Here is an 11999-nt window from a genome sequence, read left to right on the forward strand (position 1 = left end):
ATATGGGTTAAGAAAGTGGACTAGGCGCCCGTTGAGGAGCTCCACGGCCTGTCTCTACGGTACCTCCCTGCTGTTCTATCTACACTCTCTCCTCTCAAGATACTACTTTTCTGAACTGCCTATCATCTAAAGCTGTGGAAGACCACGGCCCAAGTACGGCCAGATCCCTACATTCGTTTTGTTGAACATTTATTTGTTTATTTTGTTTTTATAGCGACTAAGATTCTACTTGTAATGAAAAGCGCGATATAAAATAAGAATACATTCCCATAATTTTTTTTTATGGCAGTTGCAAAATAGGTATCTCTGTTACGTGTTGATTGTTAACCAATCTACAATAATATGCATTATCCTCTGTATATTATTTTTGAAAGGGTATCAATCCTAAACACAATTCAAGTCCCAAACCACTGATGTCTCCTGATATTTACTCTACAGCGTGTCCTTTAATGACAAAGAGTTCTTTCCTCCTTGACGCAGGAACTGATGTCTTTTTATGTCATGGTAGTTGAATGAAATCAGTTAAAGTAATACCTTTGTTCTATTTGTTACGGGCATCTAACTAAAGGGCTTTTGTATTAACTTCCCAAACGTCACATTACAAAGTTTATTTTATTAAAATCTCCCAATGGAGTTTTATGTACAGTAGCAGCTACATATGGGGCTGAGTCCCAAATGGCACCCTATTCCCTTTACAGTGCACTACTTTTGACCTAGGCCCATAGGGCTCTTGCCAAAAATAGTGCACTTCCTAGGGTGTTGGGTGCCATTTTGGGCATATACTTGATCTCCAATCTTCCAGAGGGACTCCTCCTCCCATCCCTATCTCCTGAACCCCATCACCTGAAGGACTATAGGCTCTGCCAAGTCATTCCTCAATGTGGCACACTCAAGCGCTTTCACATGGGGGTCCTCTGCGCTGTGTGTTCTGGAAGGTCCCCAGAGGTTTCCCAAGGTTCACTTTCTGCACTGGATACAAAAAGAAAATGGTACTGCAATAACAGTGGATAGCACATTTACACCATGTTTCCTGCCTAGCCCTCGCTAACACGACAGAAAGAAGCAATTGCGGGAGGGAAACCTTAAACGCTGTGCAATGCTACCTCACTATCTACCTTTCAGACCTAATAAAGAGAACTTCAATATATATCCATTACCCCCACAGCAGTGCAGAACAAATTAGCTCTAATAGGGTTTCCCTTTCCCCTACCGTCATTTTCAACATTTGCTTCGAAATTTCAATTTGGTTTTGCTTAATGTTAAAGTTTCCCCCACAATGTACTTTACAGCAATATGATACCAATTACAGTGACTGGAAACATTAAATGAAAAACATTAGCACAATATTAGACTGAAAATCAGCCGTTCGAAAACAAGTTCCATCCAAAGCAGCAAGCGTGTCGCGTGAGATATGAAACGTGCACAGAGAGATACTTGAGGACTAACAGCTTAGCTGTGGTTCATTATCAAATTATGAATACAACCACTTTTCTTACCTTGTACTTACAGTCTTATTTTATTTATTTATTAAGTCAGTTAAGAACATATTCTTCTTTACAATGACAGCCTACCCAGGCCAAACCCGGACAACGCTGGGCCAATTGTGCGCTGCCCTACGGGATTCCCAATCACGGCCGGATGTGATGCAGCCTGTATTTGAACCAGGGACTGTGGTGACTCCTCTTACACTGAGATGCAGTGCCTTAGACCGCTGCGCCACTCGCGAGAACATACAGTGTCTGCCCTTGCTGAATTCATTGTTATCCTTTCAAGCATCTGTGTCAGTCTGAATATTACAACAAAAATAGTACATGGACACACAGGCGGTGTATTAAACTTAATCCAGCACCTGCCAACTGCATTTACCACCCCTTAATATCGTGTATAACACTTCACCTACTCCCTGAGCTGTACTGTATGTGTGAGAGAGCAAGCGGGTGAGTCTAAAAAGATCGCTCCCAAACGGTCAGCGTCGCAGGTACTCCTGCAGCCCTCTGCTGTTCCAAACGGGCCACCGTATATCTCCCAGTCCTGTGGGACCGAGAGACATGGCAGCACGCTGTGACATCTGATGTCAGATTTCTCTCTCAGGCGCCCCTCGCCATCCTGCGCGGGGAGGTGGGAAACCAGATGGCGGGATTCAGACCGGCGAGTAAACTACACACGTGTCCATGGCATGATGATCAGCGAGCGGCGCTACGCCTGCTACTAAACTTCCTGTCTGCTCTCCCACCTCTCTGTCACAGCAGTTGGTGTCACTATGCCTTCTGTATTCAGGGCCCCCATGAACAGATTGGACAGTCTGCTGTTAGGATCATTCACAACACTGTCAGAATGTCCACTGGAGCTTCGCCCACAATAGTGAATGAGTCAGATTCAAGACTCTCCATGAAGCATTTGGGGATTTTAGGCAATTGATTCAATTGATTGATTTGATGAATTCAAGTTTGGGTATTGTCAGTTATGCATATCATATATATGGTATGTGGTATCTCCTTGAAATATCTACTGTATGTAATATATGATATTGATATAATTGTATTTGTTTTTTAAATTTTTTGTCACTCTTGAATATTTATATCTGTCTTTATATTGGTTGCTTCTTCATTGATTGGCTTCATACCAGCATGTGTTTTTTCCCTACTTTTTATCATGTCTTGCCCCCAGCGTTTTCCCACTGCACTTCCCAATCGCCCCGCCACACGGTCGGGTGTGAATAGCCATATCATGTAATGGGACTGACCACCTACTGTATACTATTTAGCCTGTAGCATTCGTCCCGTCTCATGGCCCTCCACTATAGGTTTCCCGTGGAACTTTCATTTCCAAGGAATCTCCCAACAAATATCCCCACCTCCAGTGGCTACTGTCCAAGCTCATCAACTCGATCACTTCACCAGATCTAGGCCACAAACTAATTACTCAATGATACTTGCACAACGTCCCCACTACTCTTCATCTCAAATGCCACCTCTCTTATAAATGTCATATGAACATCCATAAAACAATAATAGATGCCCCAGTCTCAGGAGCATTGTCTTGTTTCTTTGGCAGTAGCTCTACCCTAATCTCTTTCTGTTGCTGGAGACAGTTCCCCCCCCCCCCCACCTAACTGGAGGTGCCTATAGACAGATGAACCTGAGGTACTGAAATCTTGCCTTGCCCAAGGGAGTTCAAAAGCCTGACATATGGTCGTGTGGCTGCAGCTCTTGACTCAGTCATGCAACACACAGTATCTAATCACATTTTCAATTGCCTCAACAACTTCAGGGTTGATTATCAGCCACTCATGTGGCTTGAGATGGGCAACACTCTAAATGCAGTTGGAAATGCACATCTTGAGAGCCGGTGATTAAAATTTGACCCCTTGACTAGAGGGTGGGTCTGTGGGCTGTCTGTGTGTACCAGAACTCATTAGAATCCCGCTTCTATTAACAGATGCTTGCCAGGGCCGGGGTTCTGAAATCGTTGTCATGACGAGGAAAGATGTCATTCTTCCAAAACCCAAACATGTCTCTACATGTTTTCGAACATTATTATTATTTTTTTAAATGTTACTTTACTCTACAGAAGTTAGTCTACAATTGCAAATGTACCGTGAACTACATTGGGGGTTCACCCAAAAACCGAGCAGAAAGTGATGGAGAAAACCAAACGTTTTGAACATTTTGGAGGGAAAATCGAGAGAAAAGGGACCACCAGGTGCAGGCTCTCCACCTCACTTAACAGAAGCTGTTTTTCTCCTCCAATAACCCAAAGCAGGGAGAGAGATGGCACTTCCAGTAGTTGAGCCAAAAGACATTTCAAGTGTGCACTTCAAAGACTGCTTGGATTATATTCGCATACAGTGTATCCTGAGGGAAACCTTTGAAGGAAAAGTACTGCAGAGCTGCTTGTGGCCATCGAGAGCGTGTTTGTGTGACTCTCTGTGTGTTTTTGTTTGTTTGTCTAAACCCATTTTGCTCACCACACTCACCACCATGCTGTTGGGGTCTGGGGTTTCTACCAAACGCCGTGAGATTTCCGCTATGCATTTTCTGCTTTATTTACCCAATTCATTTCCATCCCTGGAAAAATGGTTCCTCAACGGCATACTTTAAGCAGTGTTAGGGATGCTACACTGAAAATATAGTTTATCAAGCTACCAATTATTTCACACGAGTAGAAGTTAGGCTGCTCTAAAGCTACCGTTAAGAACAATATAGTTACTTTGAAAAAGTAGTCCACTACATCCAAACTACTTCTTGAAAAATTATACTATCTTCATCTGAAATGTCATGGACTACAAATTCCAATGACAGATCACTCTGGGATCATATGGTTACAGGTTTGAAGTGAGTATTAGGCAGTCTAATGCCGAAAAAGAAAGAAAATTCTTGCCTTACTTCGCCTATATTTTCCTTTTGCAAAAAAATGTGTGTATTTCAAGTAGTTACACACTATCAAGTTCAACTACCACTAAGCTACTGCCAAATGAAGTTACATTACTAGTTGATCTACATGTAGTTCACTATTCACCAACATTGCATACCTTTTACGCAAATGGCGATCTGCAGAAATTTAGTACTGGTGCCATTATAGGCAAGTGAAGTTACTTTGTCATTTTTGGGTTCACAATTTAATGGAGGAAGGGAACAAACATCTTCACGGACACCTGCAACCAACGGGTGCCATTATGCCAACTCCAACAGGAAAAAAGGCTGAAAAGACTGAAACTAATAGATAAACTGAAGCCTATTATCATAGTTAAACCCACATCAGTTAGAGGCCTCAATCACTACTCCCTGTGTCGCCTTCACATGCAGATGGTGGCATTTGTGCCATTTGTTTCAGGTGGTTCCCCACATGAAGAGACGTTTGGAGAAAAAGAGTAGGGGGACTTCTTGGCTGAAAGGACAAGTAAGTAACAGGATTTGTACATTGTCCTGGAGGTTTGGAGGTTGGTTCACCTTAAAGCTGCTGGAAGGGATTAGCAGTAGCTGCTCCGGAGCCATTCGAGGTGGGCACAGTTGCCTTTTTGCATTTTAATCGAGCCAGCATTGCACGTGGAGGGACCGCAGTAGAATATGTGCCTTTTATATTTCACAACGGCGGTGGTGGCGGCAGTTTGAGTTTCATTCTGGCTATTGGGCTGGCACCCCTTGCTCCCAGTAATCACGGGTAAACAAAGAGTGGCATTGTGACTTTAGGCCCTTCCTCTTAAACGGTGGTAGAGCCCGGGTTGACCTGAGGAGAGCAACAAGGCTGCACCACATGGGGCTAGCGAGGGGGGGAACGCATTCCGCCAGATGAGGAGTGACACGGGGTTCGAAGGTTAATTTGTGTAACAGTCGAATTTGCATACAAATGAAAAATGACATAATTTTTCTGTTCTCCCAAACTTTCAATGTCATCCACATCAAGCGGCCCCATCAGCGTTCCCTGGACGTTTGAAGAATATTCATCACTTCTGAAGATGGGGCACCTTGTTTGCTATTAATCTCTACTGCAGGTCAATGACTTCATTTGCCCAACTTTATCAGTGGTGCCATTCCCTTTTTTTTCCTAGTTCGGTCTCTTTTGTAGTCCCCTTTTTCTAAAGTAGTCTTATTGCCTTTCTTCATACAAAATGGATAAGCGTTTTAAGCACAACAAAGGCACATTAACTCTGTTCTCTGAAACAGTTTTGAAGACATAAATGAATTACTTGAGACAGAAATATATCCAGCCCTCTAGATTGCTCTCTCTTTCCCCTTCTCCCTCAACACCCTTCTCCAACTTCTTGAGAGATTTCCTCTCTCCAACCGTTTTTTTCCCTCTCCTCGTCTTGATTGGATGGATTGTTTTTCTAATCCAAGGGAAATTACTTGCAATAAGGGTCACATAATCATGGCAAAAAGTGTGACGGCACGAGTGAAGTGACTATTTCATAGTGAGTGTATGCGTATGTGTGTGTTCGAGTGCGGGTCTCTCTGCGTGCGCACATGTGTGTCGGCGTAAGATTCCACCGTGTCATTCTCCCCATTCTGTTCTCCTCTCATGTCTGACACTGTGTGAGGGGAGAAGCTACTCTAGAATAAGAAAGCCAAATCCATGCATTGTCAGAGACTTTCGTTAGAATAACGGATTTACAGTGCTTTCTGTCTGGCTCAAACTCTCTGCCTGACTGTGATCACTGAATGAGACCAGTCTGCATTAGAATGTCTAGTATGGGAAGCAGAGTGGAATTCTGGTAATCAGATGTCTTGACACACAAATCAAGCCTCTTGAGAACTTTCGCACAACTTCCACACAGTTCTGGAATTCTAATATCATGGGCATTCTTAGAGCCAGAGCTATATGCTAAAGACTAACTGAAAATGTCCCTCTTTTCTCCTTTTATCTCTGAGACGCAGTGCTGCCTCTTTGCTCATTGGAAGTCCTCTTACGTTCCCAGAAGGTGGAGAAACTGTTCGGCCGCATTGACAGTCCAGTCCGATGGAAAGGGGAGTGTTGTTTTTTCAAAGGGAATCATATTCATTGAATTAAACTTAATTCAACTTATTTAGAATCACTTCTTTGTGAGGCTCTAACGACTTTAATGGGACTTAATGGACTTCATCTGGCAGCTGTACGAATGATGTACAGTATTTCCTCGTCGTAAACAGCATTAGCTTTTTATATGGAGAATAAACAGACAGAGAACAGAGCATTGAACACTGTCACAAGCTGAAAATCTAACTCCATGTCATCAACGACGTGTGCAAGATGCTACTTAAGCAGTGTAGTTTTGTGTTTCGCTAGATTGTCTTGACTACTGTAAGGCCATGATAAATTGTATTCATGATCGTTTATTTGGAGTGAATACGTCAACAATGAATGTACTAATGAATAGTTCCTTCTTTTTATGCCGTTTATGTTGATTTGCCTTTACAAGCATTTGTCCTCCGCACATTAGAACGTGACCGAGTCTGTGTGAGTATGAAGACGTCACTGTACAGTTTACTAACACAGTTATTAGGCTACACAGATCAGAGTTATATACACATCTGATTGATTCTGTCTTCAAAAATGTACGAGGAATTTGATGGAAACTTTGAGAATAGCCTGCTTCATTAAGCCGTACACTCCCTTCTAAAAGATCAACTTGAAGGAGACGAAGAAGAAAAAGGAAGAAACAGAGACAGCAAAAGAAAGAGAGATGGGATGGGTTTGTATAAGGCAGCAGAAGATAAAACATCTTGTGAACCATTGTTTGGATCTTTATGCAAAACCTCCCTTTGTGATTTGAACGCTTGATCCCCCATAGGCAAAGGAGTGCTGGGTATTGATCTGCACTGAACGGAAAGGCTTCATCGTTCAGTCCTCACCTTCCCTCGCTTGGAGGAGTTACTACCCAGGACCAGAGCACCCTCGTCTGGGTAGCAGCCAGAGATTATGGAGAGATGACCTATACAACCTAATGAGCTATAGGTACAGAAGGAAACCAGAGAGTGTCTAATTAGTGGTGATCAAAGACAGGGGCTTTATCCCCAAAACAAACCTGCACATTTGAATGTGGTTAAGAAGAAAAAAAAAGTTTCAGGTTTTTGAAGTTTGTAAGAAGTAATACTTTTTAATGATATGCAGGCCTTTATGCTTTCCTTTACTCTCTCACTGGCTTCCACACACACACACACACACACGCACGCGCGCGCACACACACGCACACACGCACACGCACACTCTCTCTCTCTCTCTCTCTCTCTGTCTCTCTCTCTCTCTCTCTCTCTGTCTCTCTGTGCCTCTTTCTCATTCTCTCTCACTCTTTCGGTCACACTCCCTCACATTTCCCTCTATGTATTTGTGTGTGTGTGTGTGTGTGTGTGTGTGCGTGTGTGCGTGCGTGTGTGTGTGTGTTCACACAATTAACTCTACATAACAGCCACAGTGAGGCACTAACTCTGGATCTCTGATACACTGAAATATAAGCATCCGTTGCTTGACACATGCGTGACCAAACCATACTTGATGAAACTGGACCGCAGCTAATATACTTGACACAGTTCAGCATTGCGGTCAACCTTCTTTGTTGATAGGGTTAACTTTATCTTTGACCTCTTATGACCCCTTCTAGTGCGTTGCTCGAACCCACTAGCTGCTATTTTGATAGTTGCCTGCTGCTACATCTCTAATGCACTTGCCTTTTTGTCAATTAACATCCTCTATCAATTAGGTCATCAAATTGATTAACCAATTGACCCGTTTGGACCGAATCTAAGCATCCCCATTACAAGCATGTCTAAAGGAATAAAAGTCAATTGGAATTGATGAGGAGCTGCAAACGGGGTCTACTGCGTTGGCATATGTGACAATTCATCTCATTAACTGTCAAATGTCCACTCAAAATGTGAGAATTACCTAATTATGAATATCATATCTGAAATGTTATTGCACTGGCTATATATACTGATACTCAACGTCTGCATCTTATACCCCCACAGCACCACACAATATCAAATAGACATGATACCCTGGAAATGTTAAATTAATTCCTTGTAAATATATTTCTGTATAGCCATTAGATATTTTTTCATATTAGGTTAACTCATTTTGCTCACAGCCACAACCCTGTGTTTGTGGCTCTTTTTAATCTTAATGAAAGCACTGGCAGGACGGCAATTTTACGCTACAATTTTGCTGCATATATTTTCTAAAATATTAGTCACGTGCCTTTGGCCTCAAAGCTAAAACAAGTTCACTGTCTCCCTTACACCAGAGGCACTTGTGGCAAAAACAATTGAGACAGGAGTTACAGTATCTAACGTTGTGAGAAAACGTACAAAACCTACATTTTGTAGAATGTTCAGGTGAATTGTAGTAAATCTGTAACACAAGAAAAGAGATGACATTTGTTAAAAGATACATTTCCTGAGGCAAACAAAAATGTGTATTTACTTCTATGACTGTGCTATACATCATTTCCTGTTTAGCCGTCAGTCAATATTGTCATTATCACATTTAGGCAGAGGTGCAAATATAGCATTCACCCCCCCATATCATCCTATCTGCATACTAAATTCAGTGTTGCAGGAATCCTGGCCAACGTGAATCCTTTGGACTGGCAGCTACTGAAAAGCGATACGTGTATCACCCCCGCCTCCTCAGTTCCCCCGAGGGATGGGAATAAAATCAGACGTGCAGGTGTAACGTTGCTTTGGAGTAGCATTACACATCCAATGAGTGGTTAGTTGGAGGTTGGAGGCTCGTGTTTCAGTTCTGTTTCGATTGCCTTTGTGCATTAAGCATTCCCTTGTCCAAAAAGAAAGGCCTGACCTAAATATGGCTGAAAGACACAACATGTGACCTGTTTAGTGCTCCCTGTCATGCCCTAGAGCCATGGCAGGGACTCTATTAGTGGGAGAAAGCACAGATGCTGCCAGATAGCCAGCATATTGTCCAGAGATGACCCATGTATAATTGCACAAAGTTCAATACACTCAGGTCTACAATTGAATTGCATTGACCACCTTTGCTTGCTGTCCACTGCACACTGGATTTGGATTTAAGGTGGATATAGATCTAGCTATCTTTCTGAAACAGAATCACAACCAAGGCATTGTCCTGAAATATTGAACATTACAATAGCCTTATGCATTGTATGATCCAAGGCATACCATTTCACTACACTCATCATTTATAACTATTTGATTCCGAAATGCATATTTCATATGGAAATCAAGGTTAGAATATGTGCACAAATCTCAGCTAGATTAATCTACTAATGAAATCAAGTAGCCTACTGTAGTACTGTGTACTATAACAAAACAGAATATGTCTACAATATGGTTTCCCCTCACAAATGCAAATGTGTCCAATGGCTATGAAAAAGCTGTCTGTACTCATTTGTAGTGGCCAGCCCGGGGATAAATGAAATCACTCAAATCTTCCTCCTCCCTGCAGCTGTTAGCAGAATCGGAGCCCAGGTAGTGCTTGGGGCCTGTACAGGCAACCAAGCGACAGACATGGTGCAAGGAGACACACGCCGTGGTGCAGATGCTGAGTACGTTAGTGCTACACACCATGTTTCTGCCTAATGTCACTACTTGGGCTACAGACACAATGTTGACATTAAAAAAAAAAAAAAATAATAAATACAATGCAACTATCTATATAATTAAAATGTATTACATGCGTGAGGACAGAATTATAAAAATCATTTATAATGATGAAACTATATGATCTGATGGATGGTCATTCCACCTTAAATGTTAAAGGTACTCCCCCCTCATGAATGTCAAGTTGCTCAATTGTTTTCTGTAGATGCTCGATTCATATTGATCATAACTCGACCTTCACTAGACTGCAGTTGGTAATATGATCAATAGGTGTGTTTGCCGAGGCACGGCTAGGGTACCAGCATCCATACGCTTTCCAAATAGATGTATAGTGGAATGAAAGGGTAGGCTAACAGTGATCTTCCTTTCCAATACATTGAGCTAATATGTACTGAGATAGTAGCAGTTGAGCGATAGCCACGGGCTTTGGAGATGGACAATCAGGCTGTTTTGAGGCAGTAGTATGGTACCAGATCATATTGACTATTGCTGAGTGTGTTCATGTTTACGAGTATACACCTTCTAGTAAACGCACAGGTACAGTCACGACAAACAGGAGTTCAAACAAGTCTAAGTGGAATGTGGGAAATGTACACTAACTTGATGTTGATCTCCTGAAATGCAATAACATATTTCATGCTAACGATAATTCACAATGGGCAAGAGGCGAGTCTTTTCCACTTTATTTGATCAGTCATAATCATTTCTTGAAGATAATGATTTATTAAAAGATGGCCACTCTCTGGAAAGGCACAAATCATTAATAAATGAACAAAGTGACAGAGCACCGTGGGGATTTTCTGTTCGGCCTTGAACAGAGTGAGAAGTAAAAATATACATCTGATTTAAATTATTATTTTTTAAATTTATTTCAATAAAATTCCATTTAAAATGAGCCCTTATTTGCTTTTCATAAGAGTCAAACTCAGCTCGTCAGATATTACAATCTTCAGTTTTACTGTGGGTGTGTGTGTGAGTGTGTAAATGGTCACCGGTATGAGAGAGGACCTCAGGGAACATTGTGATAATGAAGATGTGTGTGCAGTTGTGTGTGTATTGTTGTGTATATACAGAAATTAAACTGAGGTGTGTGTGTGTGGGGGGGCAGATCTAGAGCTTGAAAGGTTTTAAGGTCAATAAACAAACAGCGCATTGATTTCTTGTCACACTCCCCATTCGCAGGAAACCCAGCTTTCAGAAACGTTCAGTCCCTTTATCATAGACCTGTTATGTTCATCCCTGCTTATGGTGAAAACCTCCCTCACAAAAGAAATACCCTAATTAATAGCTCCACCCAGACATCTCCAGAGAGGAGGGTATCTAAAGCAGGCCAATAGGAGAGATTGGTGATCATTTTATTGGAGAGGGATGAGAAGGAACGATGTTCTCCTCTCTGATAGGTGAGCAGACGGCTGTAGGCCTGCTGATCGAAGATGACTGTGTGTTTATGAGTCTCGACAGAGAGAGGGAACAGCGGAGGGAGAACAAGTGTGGATTCCTCCTCAGCCCAGCTCGCTTCAAACCCATCCAGGGACATTTTTATTTGCTCTTTTCACGTGACGAATCGCAGGCAAGAACCCTGGACGTTCTTTTTTTATTTTACGATCATAACGGTGCTGAGCTTTTCTTCTTTTCTTTTTTTCACTTGCCTCATTCTCCGTTCTCAACAAAAGTGGGAAAATGGAAATGCTTTTTTGTGTGTTTTTAATCCTCCCACACTTTAATTGGCATTCTCTTTACTGTGAAGTGGGTTAAAGCAATGGCGAGATGGAACAAGTGTTAGGTTGTGTGCTGCTAGGGTGACACGGTTTTCCCAAGCGTGAAAAGTTGACCTGATATTTAAGCCTTCACATTTGCAATTAAAACTACAGGATCAGGGGTTATTTCAGTTTGGAAATGGAAACGGTCTTCTCTTACCAATTCATATTGCTACTTTGTCTTTTC

The sequence above is a fragment of the Salvelinus alpinus genome, chromosome 10, assembly GCF_045679555.1.
Source record: "Salvelinus alpinus chromosome 10, SLU_Salpinus.1, whole genome shotgun sequence".
Lineage (NCBI taxonomy): Eukaryota > Metazoa > Chordata > Actinopteri > Salmoniformes > Salmonidae > Salvelinus > Salvelinus alpinus.